The 20,012-nt window shown below is 32.1% G+C and overlaps 1 long non-coding RNA gene across 1 annotated transcript; it reads left to right on the top strand.

The window, feature by feature from the left end:
• Positions 1-17,957: 17,957 nt before the first annotated feature.
• Positions 17,958-19,676, top strand: LOC143056769 (uncharacterized). The gene is made up of 2 exons (XR_012972503.1): positions 17,958-18,034; positions 18,675-19,676. It is a non-coding gene; the product is annotated as an uncharacterized LOC143056769 (long non-coding RNA).
• Positions 19,677-20,012: the final 336 nt, after the last annotated feature.

Below are 20,012 nucleotides of genomic sequence, written 5' to 3'. Positions count from 1 at the left end.
AAATGTTTACAAATTTTAATGGACAATATTCGAGACTTTGTTGTTTTTGACCATCTTTCAAGCGGTCGCATTGATAAATCTGTTGATGTCAGCCGGACATGTGTTGCAAGGCTCTATAACCAGAAAACAGAAAGCTAAATTTGACCACAGTGATTCAATTAAATTCCGTGTACAGAAAGCTAAACAAAAAGTTGCTAGCTTAGCCGAACTGCCCCCATGCGAATCAACTATCCTTCAAAATGACCTGTGAGCTTCACTTCAGACCACTATTTGGACTACTTCAAATATTACACAGCCACCAAAGCAGTCTCCTTTAGACTCCGGTTAGGAAGACACAAATGGATTAACCCTAATATGTTTAAAGAGAAAAAAATGTCATCTGATTACCTACAAGATTTACTTTGTACCTGCAATTATAAATCTGTGTGCTCAAAAAACTGTGTTTGCTTTGAACAAAATCTGTCACGCACCGTACGTTGTCCGTGTGAAGGAAGTTAAACGTGCTGTTATGCTAAGCGTATTGAATCCGCTCCGATGACGGAGAGATTGACCCTTACTTACGATTCTTGTAAACACGTTCCCACAGTACTTTTTACATGTAGTTTATCCCTACTTTTTTTTTTTTTTTTTGTTAAAACCAAATTTTTTGAATGTAGCTTTTGAAAGACAAGTTATATATGGTTTAATCTATCATTATTATCTTTCATTTTCCTAAACAATAGGCTACACATTATCAGGATAATCCAAATAAGACAATGGCCATGCATTTAATTATATTGTTTTACTCTAAACCAAACACTTAATAAATGCAAGTCACCTGGTCACACCTATGATGTTTCTTAAACCTCGCATTCGCCTCGGTTGACCATGATTTTTTTTTAACTTATCTGTCCGACTTTGTAAATACACAATATTTATTCTATAGCCAGATACTTATTTTCCAAAAATAAGAAACTTAAAAAATTATAAACAATGTTTCATCGCTGGAATTGTTTTTTCTACTTTACTATATATAAAAATATTAATTTTCGCGAACCGATTAGGTCACAGAAAATAAAAATTTTACCACGAGTAAGGAATGTTTTACAAATAATGTGAAAACACAGAACCCCGATCTAATTTATCTTTTGCTAAAGGTGTTCATCATTTTCTGTTTTGTATCTACTAACAAGATTACAATTTTGTATAATTCCTATTTAAGTGTTCATCAAACTGCTTTAAAAATAGATATGCCCAATTCGACCATTGGTGGAACTACTGAGGTGATCCATAAAATTCACAAACCTAAATAAACATGCCCCGATTAATTGAACTAGTGTGGCGTCGATGTAAAGCAACGCAAGCTTGTATGTAAAGCACACGCTTCCCAAGAATAAGGAGAGTTGTACAAATAATGTGAATACACAGACCCCCGATCCAATTTATCTTTTGCTAAAAATGATCAAGTGTTCATCATTTTCTGTTTTGTATCTACTAACAGAATTCTATTTTTTTATAATTTCGATTTCAATATGTCAAAACCTGCTGTTAAAATAGAAGTATATCATATGTATGCCCAAACTAAACATTCCCCAATTAGTTGAAAAACTGTAGCCTCGATGATGTAAAGCAACGCAAAAATTTCCGCTAATTTCAAAGAAAGAAAAAAATATAGCAATAATCTGGTGTATTTCAGTATAGAAAATAGTTCTGTTATATGCTGTAGTAAGATAAGCAATATGAGGGTCGATGAATGTGAAAAGGTCAAGGCAACTTCTGCATATGCTATGTCATAAATGCGGAAAATTTTGAAGGTTCAAGATAAATGCCATTTTGTAATATTAGAAGCCCTTTATAGAAGAAGTAAAATTTGTCGTTTTGACATCCTTTGAAGCATATGCTTGTGATTTAATCGAACTTATAGATAACGAATATATATTAGAAAATTTGGCGTTTTTACCTCATGGTTGAATTAATAATATGTTCAGGCTTGATCACTGGCTTCAATTTCACAAAAAGTGGAAAACATTGTGAGGATTGCTTAGTCTTGGGTGTTCTGTGCTGTGTCTTGAGTAATATTATTTGTCTTTTGTCTTTTTGTCTTTTTTTATCTACTTTTTTAATGGCATTGCCAGTTTATTTTCGATCTATAAGTGTGAATGTGAGTTTGGTACCTTTCGCCCCTCTTTTGGCAGAGAAAAAAACAATTCAAGACTTTGTAAACAATCAGAAAAAAAAGCTGCTGGTGCCAATGATTGACTGCAAACCAGACACCAAACCCTATCGAAACAAACATCGTCCTTTTTTCCAATTATTTCATTAATTAATGTGACGACAGGGTCTTCACTATATATCAGTTTGTTATTCAACATGTACAATTTAGGAAAAAGAGGGATGATGTGGCTGCGATTCATATGCATAAACTGAAAGAAGATTTAAAAAAAAAAATAATACTTATGTCCAAGGAGATGTCGAAAGAGACTCAAGAAGCGTGTGAGCAAGCAATAATGTAACGGAGATGTTGAAATCAGCTAGGAGATGACAAAGTGAGAGATAACTGTCAACATACCGGGGATTACATAGGCACAACTCACAATTGTCATAACAATCACAATACATATATGTCTATCAGTTTCTAAATCACCAGTTCCAGTGTGTGTCAGTTCCAATGGAAGAGTCTTGATTAAAATACCACACTATATTTCCTATGGTTCATACGGATATTTATTTCTAAACTTGACCTATCTGACTTGTGTATTTTTTAAATTCTTTCGTCCACTTTTCGATTCCTATAGCATAACTTAAGTTATATATATATCTATTCATATCTATAAAGTTTGTAAAAACTTTGCACTGCCATACAATCCAGGTGATTCTTACTCAAATAACACAGCAGTTCCTTGAACAAGTAAATAGTAATGCATGCATGTTGAAGGTTCCATCTATTCGCAGTGTACGTAGTTATCAAAGGTACCGGGATTATAATTTAATACGCCAGACTCGCGTTTCGTCTACACAAGACTCATCAGCGGCGCTCAGGTCAAAATAGTTATAAAGCCAAACAAGTTAGTTGAAAAGCATTGAGAACCCAAAATTCCAAAATGTTGTACCAAATACGACTAAATCTATTCTTGGGACCTTGAGCTCAGTTTCAAGGTCATAAACCAATGACCTATAATCAAAAGACTCTAGGCCTCTACTTTATATTGTTATTAAGTTATATTTCCATACGACTAATATTAGATATAAAAGGGGGGGGCGGAAACTTGCATCAAATGTCTAAGTACCCTTACATCTAAAATTTATGTGTTACGAGATGTCACAACTAACAATTGTGTGAAAATATCTTGTCAATATCTTATATGATTTCTGATAATAAGAGATAACAAGCAGAAATCTAAATTTTGAAAATGACCTTCACCTTTGACCTATACCCTATTTTTATTATTTTGGACCAAGAACCTCAAATCTAAAGACCCATGGCCTCTATCACTTATGGTTTTCCAGTTAAAAATACATTTTAAAATATCAAATACAAAAGGGGAAATAATTTTCATATGGATCTCATATTCCAAATATCTAAGTAACATCTTGCGAAACAAAAAATCAGCAAAGAAAAAAAATTTGGCGGAAGAAAAAAAAATAAGAAGAAAACCAATAGGTCTTTCCACGGAAAAGTGGAAAGACCTTATTAATAAACAGCTACGCCATGAGCGCATGTTACGCCCGTCATCTTGTGTGAAAGTTTTATGCAATAATCATAAATAGTTCCTGAAAAAGTTTTAAGCAATAACCATATATTGTTTTTGAGATACGGAGGGACATATGAAACCCCCCTCTTATTTTTCTTCAAAAACCAAAAAGTATACAGACCTTTAGATTAATATAACAAAGAAGTGTGTAAAGTTTTAAGCAATAATCATAAATTGTTTTTGAGATACGGCGCGACATGTAAAAAAAAAACTTCCCCCTTTTTTTACAAAATACTAAATAACTGAAAAATAAAATTTTGAATCATCACCAAAAAGTATATAGATGTTTAGATTAATATAACAAAGAAGTGTGTAAAGTTTTAGGCAATAATCATAAATCGTTGTTGAGATACGGTGCGACATGTAAAAACCCCTCCCCCTTTTTTACAAAATACTCAATAACTCAAAAATTCAATTTTGAATCATCACCAAAAAGTATACAGATCTTTAGATTAATATAACTAAGAATTGTGTAAAGTTTTAAGCAATAATCAAAAATCGGTTTTCATATACGGTGCGACATGTGAAAAAAAACACCCCCTGTTTTAGTTACAAAGTGCCGTACCTCAAAAAGTTTTAATCTTATTTTCACCAAAAAGTATACAGATCATACATGACCATCATAAGAAACAACTATAATAAGTTTCATGAAATTTGGATAAGTCGTTCTCAAGTAACGGTGCAACATGTTTACGCCGGACAACACGGTTTGAAAACACCTTAACTTGAAGTTCAAAACGACAAAGCAGATACTTTGTTAAAAATTTTCACAATTTGAAAATTGGTTTTATTAAACTATTAATGATTCAAACAAACTTTTCTATTTGATTGACGAGATCTCTAACAGATATTTATTCATGAAACATTTGGTTTTTATAATAACCCACATTGTTTAATAAAGTAATGTTAGCTTGCAATTTGTTAATACAGAGACTTTTTGAATAATTCCAAATCAATATATTCCTGTATGTCTAGATAATTTGTTTCCATTCAAGGAATTATTACATATACATCAAAATGTTTTTCATGGTGTACTAACTACATTTTGGTCGAAATATAAAACGTGCCGTTACGATATATTATTTACAAACTATTTTATCGACTGTAACAACTTCAAACGACAACACATACATGTCGTCATTACTTAGTCCTCATCATTGATTTCAACATCAATTAATTAATAATTTATCAGTTAAATTAAATATTCCAGTTTTTTTAATTATCTTTAAAATACATCATGTACATGGTATATATAATATATGATGAAATATATGATGAAAATTTTCATTAAGTGATAATGCAAATATATTATTTATAAACTATTTCATCAACTGTAACAACTTCAAACGACCTAACATACATCTCGTCATTACTTGGTCCTCATCATTGATTTCAACATTTTATTAGTTCAATTAAATATTCCAATAAAGTATTATCTTTAAAATACATGGTATAATATATGCTAAAAAATCATTCAGTGCAAACTGTAGGTGTAATAAAAAGAGCTAGTGTGTAAAAAAGTATAAAAGACTACATATACCATTAAGTATTATAGATATAATAAATTCGCCTATAATCAAACATAACTTTTTGGATTATTACAGTATAAACATAGAAATAAAAATAATTAAATTCAGACAGGCATCTTTAATCTTTTTTACATTTTTTTTCAAATAAACTTGGATTTTCATCAAACTATGCAGCTATCTTAGATATATATTAAGCTTACTGAATCCCCGGTCATTATGTAGTTTGGTGTATTGTTGTCAAATTTAAGAATTAAATTAATCTAGGTAAAAAAGGCTAGGATTTGGAATTTTGGACAAATAAAAGCAACAGTAGTATACCGCTGTTCAAAACTCATAAATCAATGGACAAAAAACAAAATCGGGGTAACAAACTAGAACTGAGGGAAACGCATTAAAGACTAGAGGAGAACAAAGACACAACATTAAAATGTAACACACACAGAAGCGGACTAAGCATGAGACAAAATCCTATGAGAATAACAAATATAAGATCAAAATCAAATACATGAATTTGGGATAGATAATTACCGTGACACGTCTTATAGTAATGTGAATTCACACTAAAAAAAAGAAGAGTAAAACAAACGACACAACGGAAATATAACGTTAAAATGTAACATACACAGAAACGAACTATAATATAACAATGGCCATGTTCCTGACTTGGTACAGGACATTTTGTCAAAATAGAGATAGTACAATTTTTTATTTTTTTTTGTCAAAATAGAGATAGTATAATTTAAATTTTAAATAACTTTTTCAAATCAACTTGGATTTATGCAGCTGTCTTAGATACATATGAAACTTACTTAATCTCCGGCCATTATGTAGTTTGGTGTATTGCTGTCAAATTTAAGATTTAAATTAATCTACTTAAAAAAGCTAGGATTTGCAAATATGGACAAAATTCAGATAGTACACTTTAAATTTTTTAATAATTTTTTCGAATCAACTTGGATTTTCATCAAACTATACAGCTAATTTAGTGATATATTAATCTTATTGAATCACAGGTTGTTATAAGTTTGATGTATTGCTTTCAAATTTAAAAATCAAATTAATCTAGGTAAAAAGAACTAGAATTTGTAGTTTGGACTATATTCAGATAGTCAATTTTTTTTAATAATTTTTTTAAATCAACTTGGATTTTCATCAAACTATACAGCTTAGTAACCTTGGTGATGCATTAATTTGATTGAATCCCAGGTTGTTATTTAGTGTAGTGTATTGCTGTCAAATTTAAGAATTCAATTAATCTAGGTAAAAAAAGCTACGATATTAGAAATATATCTTTCTTTATAATTTGGGAAAAAATATATTTAAAATCAAAAACCAATTGTTCAGAGAACAATTGAAGGCCTTTTCACTAGAAAAGATCTATTTTGATATTAAAATATAAAAAAATCAGTTTAAAATGTTAGTTCCTATGGCTTTCTGATGTATCAATATGAATTTGAAGCAAAGGTTAAAATATATCAACCTATGACCTTGACCTCAATTTCAAGGTCACAAACCAAGGACCTTAAATCAAAAGACCCTAGGTCTTTGATATGTTTGGTTAATGAGTAACATCACTTTACGCATAATTCTAAATAAAGGATGGGTGAAAATTCCCATTAATTGTCAACGTACACATTCAACCAAAATATACAAGTAACGACATGTCGCAACTAACTAATTTGTCGATATGTTATACAGTGTTTGAAAATAAGCCAAAATAAGCCAAAATCTAAATGTAAAGTATGACCTTGACCTTTGACCTTGACCTAATTTTATTTTTTTAGACCAAGGATGTCAAATCAAAAGACCCTTGGTCTTTATCACTTATGGTTCACCAGTTAGAAATGCAAATCACTTATATCAAATACATAAGGGGAAATAACTCTCATATGGAGTCTCCGGATAGCTCGGTTAAAATTAAAATCCTAATCCTGAAGACGAAACGAGCAATTTGGTAAAATAAATTTGTCGTCATCTTTTACGGTTGTGAAGGAGTAGTGGCCACAAGAAAAACAGTGTTTGGGGAGATAACTCTTACAAGGTAAAGTATTTTGTTACGCAGTTGTCAATATTTAAAGAGTATAAACTAAACGATATCATATTCCAAATATTTAAGCGACATCTTTTGAAACAACAAAACTACGCAAGAAAAAAATTAATGCGGAAGAAGAAAAATAATAATTAAAAACCAATTGTTCAGAGAACAATTGAAGGTCTTTCCACCAGTTAATATCTATTTTGATATTAAAATATTAAAAATCATTCTAAAATGTCAGTTCATATGGCTTTGTGATATATAGATATGAATTTAAAGCAAAGGTCAAAATCTAGAACGTCAAATTAACCTATGACCTTGACCTCAATTTCAAGGTAACAAACTGATGATCTCAAGTCAAAGGACCCTAGGTCTCTAATATGTATGGTTAGTAAGTTATATCACTTTACATATAATTTTAGATATGATAGGGGCGAAAACTCCCATTCATTGTCCATGTTGTCTACGCACCCTTTCAACTAAAATTATTAAGTTATGACATGTCGCAACTAACAATTTAGTCAAAATAATTTGTTGGTATCTTATAAGGTTAATGAAAATTCAAAAATTAGAATATGACCTTGACCTTTGACCTTGACCTAATTTTCATTTTTTTGGACCAAGGACCTCAAATCAAAAGATCCTAGGTCTCTATCACTTATGGTTTACATGATAGAAATGCATATCACTTATATCAAATGCATAAGGGGAAATAACTCTCATATGGAGCGTTCATATCGCTTCGGTCGAAAAAGGACAAATCATGAGAAGGATATAACCAGCAATTTTGTAAAATAAATTTGTCGTAATCTTTTACGGTTGCAAAGGAGTCGTGGACACAAGGAAAACAGTGTTTGGGGAGATAACTCCTACAAAGAAAAGTATTCGGTTACGCAGGGTAATTTTAAAAAGCGCACAAACTGTTCGATATCATATACCAAATATCTAAGCGACATATTGAGAAACAATTGTTTATCGCAAGAACAAATTTGGCGGAAGAAAAAAAATATAAGTTGTTACTTTAGTGGAACCGTTTTTGAGGATATTTGACTGCGGTAAATTTCTGATTTCAAGATACAAGCATGACGAAATAGACAAACACTTTGCGAAGACTACATGTATGAGACTGACACAAGGAATAGTCACCCGACGTTATAGGCCAGATGATAAATATTAATGAACCAAATAATGTATATACATTCAACATAATTTTTTCAAGCTATTTCAGCAAATGTGGTAAATAACTAAGTACTGTATATACGTGAACTTAAAGAGGTATCTGACTCAGAAGTTGAAACTTATGAATATACACAAAGCTATCATATACAACCATGGCCTGAAACCTGACATGAACACAAATCAAACTCCAAGCCAAGTCTAATGTAATAACAAGTATAACTTGAAAACAAGCAATTAACCTTAATTTCACGAAACAGAATATATTTAACGATGTTTTGGCTGAAATCCACAGGACATGAAACAAGTTGGGATTTGAGAAACCAATCGTCATAGGTTTTGCTATATTGGTCTAGTCGAAAGAAAGCATGGATAACTGACTTTATAAAAGACTAACCCCAATAAGAACCGCGAGACACGATCTGCTACATACGCAACACTGAAAGTCCTGTTTTCTATATTCAAATTACACACACTTACAAATGCATTTAGAAAAAATGTATATCGATTATACGAAATGTACAAATACCAGACTGACCATACCATACACTCCAAGTAAAGACTAGGGTAAACAAGACCTCGTATCTGTTTCACGATGGAGAATGCTGGAATACCAATGGTTTCATGTGTCGGTCTAAGACGTTATGCTATGAAAACATTTAGGTATGCAATCAGGAGAGTTAAAGGTATAACAAATTGTGATCACGAATGAGATTGCTTACAGCGACTTCAAACAATATCTGAACTCAGCCTATGATTCAATGAAAACGATTCTTAGCTAATGATCCCATCTACAAAGTACAACACAAAACAAGAAATCTTTTTCAGCAGACGAAAATAGGCAGGCATTATCGATTGGACAGAAACACTACAAAGTTGTAGACACAATACAGAGATTTATCTCGTAGATTATAGATCATGATGATGAACTTATTAATATCATGTATGAGGAGGATTTTTAAATATTAATTTCTTACTTATGACCTTCCACATGTGTTGCAAACTGATCAGGAAAGGTAACCAGGCGACCAATAGCACTAAATAAAAAGAGAGGTGAAAGATTCAAAAGGTAGTGCTTGTTAGTCGCGCATTTATTTTGTTTGGTACTTTTTCTGCTTTAATTCCTTCCATTTTTAAACTGGAAATCAGCCAAATGATTCACAGTTTTCTCATACTTTCGAGTGTCAACAAGTAATCTGTGTTCCACTCACTCCCATGGTTGTTATGATGGCAATGTATGTCGTATCGGCCTGTTTATAGCAGTCACCTGCATTAATTTGGGTACCTTGTTTTATAAGATTCATTTGTGCACTGCGCCATGAGTCCCCGGTATATTGACAATTATGTCTTACTGTCGTCTATTGTTTCAATAGATCCGTTAAATCGTTTCCTATTGTAACACTTTTTACTCTCCGACATCTTCTTGAACATTGAATAATTTTTTTTCTGGTATATTTTCAAGTTATTACAAAGATCTTGTTCATATCGTCCCTTTCGTTCTGCAGTGTACATGTTGTAGAGCAAATTGGTTCATAGCACTAAATGCTATAGAAAATTTCGGACGATGTGTGCTTCTGGTAGGGTTTGCATTTATCCATTCGGGACCAGCGATTTATGATTTCTTCAGCTGGGATCTTATTCTGTTCCTTGGTTTGTTTTTGAATTGTATTGTTTTCAATACAATCCATGACAATGTTTACGACTTCATGTCATCAGTAAAGCACTCCATAAATTGTTTTATTTTGTTTTAAATCTTTGTAGGCTTCTTCTATCTAGCATCGTAACATGGCAGTTATCTTGTTTTATGTTCTCTTTTTTCGGGGATAGTGTCTGCTTTCTTTGGGTGTGATTAGAAGAGTAGCGATAGAAACCAAAACAATAGTTTTACGTCAATCCTTCCATCTCAATCTCCAATAAGGTCTCTTTCAGTTCTCTTTTGTTGGTGTCAGATATCCTGAGTAGGTTGATCTTTTCTTTTCTAAACCATAAACGCTGGTTGATATGTTTGAATCGTTTTCTCAAACTTGTCATTGTTTTTTTAGATTTTCTGTGAAATCAATCTCTTCAAACGTACAACCCTTCTACCCATCGACGGTACTGGTCATCACTTTAATGTTCTACCCATTCTTAATGAATTGACACCAAAACTGCCCGCATAAAACATTGCACGTCCTGATTGTTCATATCAGTGAGGACTTTCCTGTCTGCCAGCCACTTAGGTAAGACTTAATATTGAGATGCAACAACAATTGAACTATTATTGTCGATATCAAATTTTATTATAATCTCATCAGTCATCGTTTTTATTTCTCTCCGAATTTATTGTAATTTTTTTAAGTTGATCGCCTATGAAAGTAATATTTTTTTCTTCCTTCTTATCACCAACCATCTGTTCAAACATACAATTTAAAATCATCTATACTTTTGCCATTTTCGCTGTACCTCCATTTATAATTTCCTGGGTTTTCTGTTAAACAGGTGGTATTCTGAAATGTCTCTTATCCATCTAGACTTTGGGATTGATGGTCCTTGTGTTAAATTATCCATCAAAGTTCCATAAATGTCTATACATTTCGCAAGTGTTACGTCAGTTTTATGTTAAATTGGTTCAGTTGCATGAACTTTTGCTATATCTTTATTTTTTAGGCAGTTGATTCATAGGAAAAGCTTTCAACGTTTTTTTGTTTGTTTCAACAGCAAACACCATTGTATTTGTTATGGTTCTGTCGATCCTCCCTCTTAATTATTTTTTATTTTTTAATTTTCTTTACAGTTTTTAAACCAACACTGATACTATTTACTGATCAAAATGCAGGTTCTAATGTAAACCGTTACTTTTGACACAAGATTCCACTAATATATTTTTTTTTGTAGTAAATTGTAAGCTGATACTTTATTGAATTCATTTTTTTTTCTATTTCTAATAATTAACATTCTACTATTTCAAAATTTTCCATTCACTTCTGTAATTTCTGTGATACGACATTTCCTTTTTATTCAGATCATGTGTATATATATACAATCTTCCTTACTTTAAACTTTTCATGATGATGTCATTTCTTTATCTATTTTTTTTTTATTTAATCATTATCCTATCAGGTCAATTGTTCTTTCGTACTGGACTATTGTTTGTAATGGTTTATGGTCAGGGTTACGGGTTTATATTTTAAAACCGGTGCTTTGTTTTGGTGTGGTTCGGCTGGCTTAGTTTTTTTTAAATTTGGTCTAAAGTTGGGGTCGGACACCCTACCCCACCCTTACGGAAATGTTAATAAAAAAATGTTCTACGGCAATACTTTTTTCGCCACTAGGTGCAATGGGAAGCTGAATACCCAAGGTATACTTGAGAAAAACTCCAGGGTGTGGTTCGGCTTAGTTTTTTTTAAATTTGGTCCAAAGTTGGTGTCGGCCACCTTATCCCACTCTTACTGAAATGTTAATAAAAAATGTTCTACAGCAATACTTTTTTCGCCACTAGGTGCAATGGGAAGCTGAATACCCAAGTTCTACTTTAGAAAAAATCCAGGTTGTGGTTCGGCTTAGTTTTTTTTTTTTTTTTTAAATTTGGTCCAAAGTTGGGGTCGGACACCCTACCCCACCCTTACGGAAATGTTAATAAAAAATGTTCTACAGCAATACTTTTTTCGCCACTAGGTGCAATGGTCAGCTGAATACCCAAGGTCTACTTGAGAAAAACTCCAGGGTGTGGTTCGGCTTAGTTTTTTTTAAATTTGGTCCAAAGTTGGTGTCGGACACCTTATCCCACCCTTACGGAAATGTTAATAAAATATGTTCTACAGCAATACTTTTTTCGCCACTAGGTGCAATGGGAAGCTGAATACCCAAGTTCTACTTTAGAAAAAATCCAGGGTGTGGTTCGGCTTAGTTTTTTTTTTTAAATTTGGTCCAAAGTTGGGGTCCAGAATTCTAAGTTGGGGTATATCATATGGTTTTGTTATTGAATAGAGAATAAATAATTTTCTTGCCCACCATACTTAGTGTACAAAAAATAAAGCTTTCGGCTAATCAAAAGTAAGCGGTAACCTCTGCTATAGAAAAAGAAATTTCGTTGAAACAGATTTGTCTGAGTAAATAAATATTAAAGCACGAGCGCAACTTTCTGTTCTTGTAATGCAGAACAATTGTAACTTGATAGGAACTATTTGACAGGATGCCGAGAATATGGGAAGCTATTTAGCGCAATAACACAAAAAAATATCTGATGACAGAGTCTGATAATAGCATTAATTAAAACTGGGTTATAAATAAAGTTGAATTCTTTGCTTCGCTGTTTTACGTCATGCCCACTAACAAATTGAAAACTGTACCTATACGCCTTATTTTTAGTCCAGATTTTTTGTATTCGTATTGTTATCTTAGAAAATCTTACTGATTAAAATACTACAATAGGTAACAATTTGACAATTTACTTTAGTAGTGTCAACCCTGTGGTTATGACCCGTGTATGTAGCATATTAATCCTGAATACAACGTTTGGTGGTGCGCCTGTCAGATGCGGAACGTACAGATAAGGTAATAGGTAACAGGTGAATATACTATTGGTATCGGTAGCGGATTCGACCCGGAACTTCTTAATTATTGGCAATATTAATTACGTGGAAAACAAAAGGGCCTGAAGTGGTGTAATTTTTAATCTACACCTTTGTACTATATTAGTTATATATAAAGTTGAATTCTGTGATTCGTCGTTTTTACGTGATGACGGCTGACAAATTGGACATCGTAATTTTAGTATTATAGATAGTTTGCATCCTGTATTGTCCGAAAGGGAAATTAAACTAGAAATAAAAATTCCCTAAATATAAATGAATGCATAATTTTGAATTTTTATCAGCTGAACGTTAAGTTTTATGTCTTTTTGTATAAGATAATTATGCTTAACAAAACAAATCATTAATTTATAACAACTGCACAGTTTTTTTAAAAAGCAAACACTCGTTCCTTTGTCCGTCCGTCTTTTATCGTACATTTGTCCAAAGAAAAATAGTTCATTTAATTAGAACGAAAGTTGCCAAAATCGAAGATACATTGTACATGCATAGGGACGGAAAGACTCTTTAGGTCAATGTTAGAAGTTTATATATTTTTTTACACAAATTCTTTTCGGAAGAAATCTTAAATCTTGATTCCTTAAATTTGAACTAAATGCGTATGATGCATGCATAGAAAAGGGAAAACAGCTAATGATTTTGATCAATTATAGACCAAAGTGAATTGAAGTTTAGATTTTTTGTTTGAAATAAAACATATACAAGTTAATTGTAAATCCATAAGAAAGAAGAAAAACCTTACAAACATTTTGATCAACAGTCAAAGTGTCCTCACCTCGCAGAAAATGGGGATTATATATCTTCCTATACGTATGAAGTCAGGTGCTCCGGAAGGGCCTGTATTAACTACTCCTATAATGACACCCTCTGGTTTAATATTCAATACAGTAACAAAATTATTTATCAAATTAAAAAAGATGAACAAGTAACCATTTAAACAAGCGATTGAGCATCACAAAACACCACATATAAAACAAGCGATTAAGTATCACAAAACACCAGACAAGAGATTGGGCATCACAAATCACCAAACATAAATCAAGAGGTTGAGCATTACAAATCACTAAACATAAAACAAGAGATTGACCATCACAAATCACCAAACATAAAACAAGAGATTGGGCATCACAAATCACCAAACATAAATCAAGAGATTGAGCATTACAAATCACTAAACATAAAACAAGAGATTGACCATCACAAAACACCAACCATTATCATTGGAAACCATTACAACTGAAATTTCCATTAGAAATAAAAATTTTAGCATGGGTGTACTGAAAATTCGACATTTTTTGAAAATGACCCATATTATACATGTATTATAATAAGAAAAACACGAATAAACCTGACATGTTTAAATAGACACAATTTTCATAATACACGTACCAACTTTTGACTCCGGAATATATATTTTTTTCGGCAGGTTATCTTTTCCACGGTAGGACACCTCAATCGGCAATCCTCTGGTGACTCCCGGCGCTACTCTCCTTCTATCCGGAATCGGCCGAGTTGTGAGGATTGAGGACTCCTGCGGCCAGGTACGATCAACGTCAAGAAAATAAACCATTTAATTGGAACATTTTGGTTTGTTCGGGGGGGGGGGGGGGGGGGGGATTTGCCTGTCTTATGTTTCCTATACACGACAAAATCTTCAGAGAACAGAAACATTTCCGAACAAAACGTACTGATTAAATATTTGATTTTATTTCTATTGTTCTCTCTTTCTTAACGGAGTACCAGAATGTCCAACCGCAAAGTAGGTAACCTGTCGAAAAATTATATTAGTCAAGAGTTAAAAGTCGGTAAAAATATGAAAATAATATATTAAAAGAAATGCTGTCTGTATGGCATGTGCATCTTTACTTAAGAATTGAATGCTTCTTTTTGTAAATTTATTGGGGTGTAAAAGCGTTGACCGAAGTACATTTTGTATGAAGTGCGGAAGCGCTATGATCATGAAAACACGAATTTTATATATTTTATTATTTAATTCACCTGCGCACTTTATTGTTGGAGCACGTGTTATCATGAGTGAAAAGTTGTATTGAGCAATGCAACTGCTTACGGAATAACGCGTGATGTGCAGTTAGTCAATCAGAATAAAATATTATAATGAAACATACATCTAATGTAATTATTCCAAAATATCTATTTAATCGAAAAATTAAATGACTTCTCTGTATATATATATATATATATATATATATATATATATGTCCTGGAATAGTATTTTTTAATATATTTTCGGTTGTTCTTTCGTATGTAATTATTTATGATTTTGTCACAATTAACATATAAAGATACGTATAATTCTTCAACAATAGTCAATACTAGCAAAAGACAGGCGAAAAAGGGGGGGGGGGGGGGGCTGAACCTTTTTTGGGACGTCGGGATCGGGTGTTTTTAAGCTCGGGATTTCGAGATTGAACCTTTCGGGATCCGGGAATTCTTTTATCGAAATTCGTGACCGCGGGATTTCATGTTTTTAAGCCCGGGATTTTGGTATCATGACCCCTCCGATCCCCCTTACAGATTGCGCTTGAAAAAAAAACACCCTTTACAAGTCCTTACAAGCCAAATTTTCTAATAAAACCAAAGCAAAAAAAAAATGTCTAAAAACTAGACGGGACACTTACAATGCTTACTTCACAAAACCTATTTATCATATAATCAAAATTCAACTGACAACCATTTTAAACTACGATGATATAAAAAATAAAAAAATATTAAAAAAAAAATATATGCAAAACTAGCATCCTAGTAAAAGTAAGATGCTCCAGTACATTATTATGTTAACAACAGCATCTCTATCAAATTTTAATGCTGGAAGCATATAAAATCAAACAGACAGCATATGTACTATAAAAAGATGCTACCTTATACAGAATATGAAAGCAATTAAAAAATTGAGAAATACTTTGACAAATTATTCAAAATTAGCATCTTTTCATTGACATATGCTATTTCCTAGTTATTTCACGGAATGTATGAAAAAAACTGTACATGAGAATTTGAAATTTTAGTTGAGAACGCATTTTGAAAGAAAGATTCTTTTTTTAGATACGAACGCGGATGGCAAAGAAAGCACCCACATTTTCTTTCTTATCGTAAGTTTACGTTACGATTACGTAACGTCTGCGATCACCTTTGTGAAACACGTATTTATTCGTAAACGTAAATCGTAGGATTGATATTTTTTTTGTAAAACGCTGGCCAGGTATACAGGCGCGACTTCTATAGATCTGGTAAATGACGTCAAAAAGGCGTGCGACGTATCTTTCCGATGAACGACATAGTTCCAGAAATGACGTCATTAATGATCGTCTATGACGCGATACTTTGAAGTTCTGACAACAACCATTTGAGCCACTTCCTTTCAAGACTCAAGATCAAAATCCAACATTGTCATACGAAAGATTTGCAGAACTGTCACACAGGTGAGGGTTTGTTAACGGGATGTTTTACCGGGTGATTTTTTACTTTCACTTTTGTACACATTTATCATATTTGTAAATGAAACGGCCTTTATTTTGGTAGAATATTTATTTTCATCCGGTTTGGCAAAGTCTCCACAACCTTAACTAACGAAAATCGACTGGTCGTAAATGAAACGTAATAGTTGTAAAGCTGAGGTATGTAGAATGTAGATCATATATTACAAAACATTACAAAATAAATAGTTCAAAAAAATTTATTATGACGTCTTGAAAGGATTACATCGACAAAAAGCGTCATAGCAAATATTTAAAACCCAATCTTCCAAGACTACAAAAGTAATAGCTTTTCTAAAAAGCTAGCCGTATCCTAGCTGACGAAAGTGGAAAATGTTTTCCCCTTGTTTGATTCGTTCGGAATAGCCTTATGTATTTTCTATAAGCAAGCAACCCAGTCTTTATAAAAGAGACATTTGTATCATATCAACATATATATTCATACAAGTATAAATCAAGCATTGATATTTTCACTCGGCCCCTTGGACCTATATATCTTTAATATTATCTCACTTTATCAATATTAATATCATATATTCGAAAAACGTAAAATTTACAAAATAAAAATACAGAATAAGACGTTATGTGTTTTTTCTATGAATGAATGCTGAATTTAAATACCTCATTGTCTAAAAACTCATATGGTCCGGCCCTTTAATAACCAAACGAGTATTATACTCATATGGTCCGACCATACGCGTACATACTCATATGGTTCGGAACATATATATAGGAATTCAAGTGGATTACAAATATCTTTAAAGGCTTGTACAATTTCTTTGAATTATCAATTCATTTTCTGGAGAATGTTTTAAAACTGAAAAGGGATGGGTAATCTCTAAATCAAGAGTTTTAAATGGTAAAGTTGAAATCACTTCGTCAATTTTACTGACACCATCAAGTTTTGAACGTTATATAAGAACCGTTTCATAGATAATAGCGGATATGTTCCTAATTTTGTAGCTACAATCCCGTCCCCTTTTCACGAATGTGATCTACAAATTTAGACTTGGTACTGGGCTTGTACTAAGGCCATAGTTGATTTTATATTTGTTTTGCGTCCGCGTGCGGGTAGGTTTTCGGCCAATTTGTGTCAAAAACAAACACAAACTTTTTTTTGTTCGTCAGTAGAAAATCCGTATTTTCCGGGTTTTTCCAGCCGTGTTTTTGTGTATTCTTATACTCAAATCTATTTTGCGCTTTAAATAACAAGTACGCTCCTTATTTAAAGCGTTTAAGTGATCTTGACTTCGATACATGTGACAGCGGAAATGGCTAGTATAAATGTGCCGGCGAGCGAGATCGTTTGTGTTTCACTTTTCAAAGATAAAAGGATCGTTCTGGCTCCATATGCCTTTCCGCTCGCCGGCACAGAAACTTTTTCTCAGATCCTAGAGAGCCTTTACGTAGACAGCATAAAAAAAGCATAAAAATTATAGAAGAGGAATGTGAATTTGTTTGTGGCGAGAAGTTCCCAGAGATGAATGATTTGGACAAGGTTAGTTGATGTTAAGTGTACCCCCTTGATAACAGCCTCATGAGAACATTATGATTGACAGATATTATAACTTTTTGCTGATGAGCATTTTGTTTTCGCTTAAATTGTATTCAACAATTTCTTAAATCAAATTTAAAGTACTTAATAAGTACTAAAGTTATGTTTGTTTCAATTAGAGGGGGGAGATTAGGATCCCACTATTAAAGCTAGTTAATCCCACCATATCTCTCATGTGCGCCTGTCCCAAGTAGTAGTTGTGTACAAAGGTTTGCCTTTGTGTTAAATGTTATGTTACATGTACATGTTTGATAATATTCAGGCAGTAGCAGTATAGTTTTACGATATGTTCTTTTTATTTGGGGCGTATTAGAGCTTTTCACAATCAATGAGTGTAATTCAACCATTGTTGGAGGCCTTGTGGCAACCTCTAGATTTATAGTAAATTCCTTCTGTTTCCTCATGGATATGAGTGCAGTCTCTCTGACACTTTATACCTCATATCTTTTCAATCTTATATATTGAAATATTAGTTCAGTATCAAGACGTTGATACACAGAGAAATTAGTACCAATTCATGTTTGGTTTTGTTTCAAACAAACTGTACAGCTTAAAAGCATAAATTCTTTGGGTTTTTTTTCAGGTGTGCTTTATCCTCCCAGACATAACATGTTCCACTGAGATGCTCATTATTACAGTTCCAGGGTTAAGTTTAGAACTATTTGCTATGTTTGTGGATCAGAAGAAGTTTGTCCGATAGACGAGGAAGATACAGCTAATTTCCAATCTGTGCATCCTATCTGTAATGTTTGTAAAACAGCTGGACATCAAGAGAGAAAGCGCGGAGAGGTCAAAAGGAGGGGAGAGAAGAGAAAGAAAAAGAGTTCATAGACAAAACAATAATTTTGATTTCATATGACAGTTTGATTGCATTTTTAGTCTACTTACAAATTAATGTGACACTGTGACAGATAATCTATTAAGTGTTGAAGTTCATTTTTGACATGATATTAAATTACAACTGGAAAGTTGAAATTTTGAATTATAGTATCAATATTATTAGAATTTTGTTTTGACATCTTAGAAAAATTTTCGTAGTCTTTTTACTGATTTCTTTTTTGAAACCAAAGTTAAGAACAGTTCCAGTTTAAAAAAAAAAAAGTTTTTTAATTTAAGAATGGTTGTATACATATATATTAAATAGTTTTGCCTTCAAACTAATCTTTATATTTGTTTGTGAAACATTTGAAAATTGCTGATTTTATGTACAGGTTTGAATTCAAAGTTGACAGTATTAAATTCCACAGTATTAATTTGTAAATGCTTTTTTCTGTGTAGCAATTTTATTATGTTATTAAAGTAGATCTTTAATTATTTACATTCATTTAATATACACATCACTTGATTGGTTTATGTAAAAGACTTTAATTTGTTTGTATTAGTGCCAAAGGTTTATTTTTAATTTTTAATGTGTTTCTTAAATAATTTTTTTATGGTTTTTTTTCTTCATTTTTTGTTTATAAATATTCAGCCAATACTTTAATTCTCCTGTTAAGTTTATACTTTAGTTCTCATGTTAAGTTTTGATTTATTTGTTTTAAATTTTGTTTTAAGAATTGTTTTCAATTAATAAAACATTTGAATGTATCAGAGCTTTTATTTAATATTAAGATTCACTAAATTTGATGTTGAAAAGATCAACCAATTTCACTGTAATGGTTCTTCCTTGGTACAGGTCTTACAGTAGGCGTTCCTCACTTGCTTGAAGCAAGAGTTACCTCCCATTTGCACAGTTATCTTATTTTATAATTGAAATAAATTTTTATACTTTTTTAAATGAAAAATAGTAGTTTTTGCAAATATTTCTAATAAATTTCTTTAAATGATATCTACTGTCTGATAAGATAGGATAAATTAGTATGTACATTTTTAATTCCACAAGATATTAAGATATAAAACATAATTTCATTAGTTTATTTTC

The sequence above is a fragment of the Mytilus galloprovincialis genome, chromosome 13, assembly GCF_965363235.1.
Source record: "Mytilus galloprovincialis chromosome 13, xbMytGall1.hap1.1, whole genome shotgun sequence".
NCBI classification, from domain to species: Eukaryota; Metazoa; Mollusca; class Bivalvia; order Mytilida; family Mytilidae; genus Mytilus; species Mytilus galloprovincialis.
This window is presented reverse-complemented; position numbering and strand designations above follow the sequence as displayed.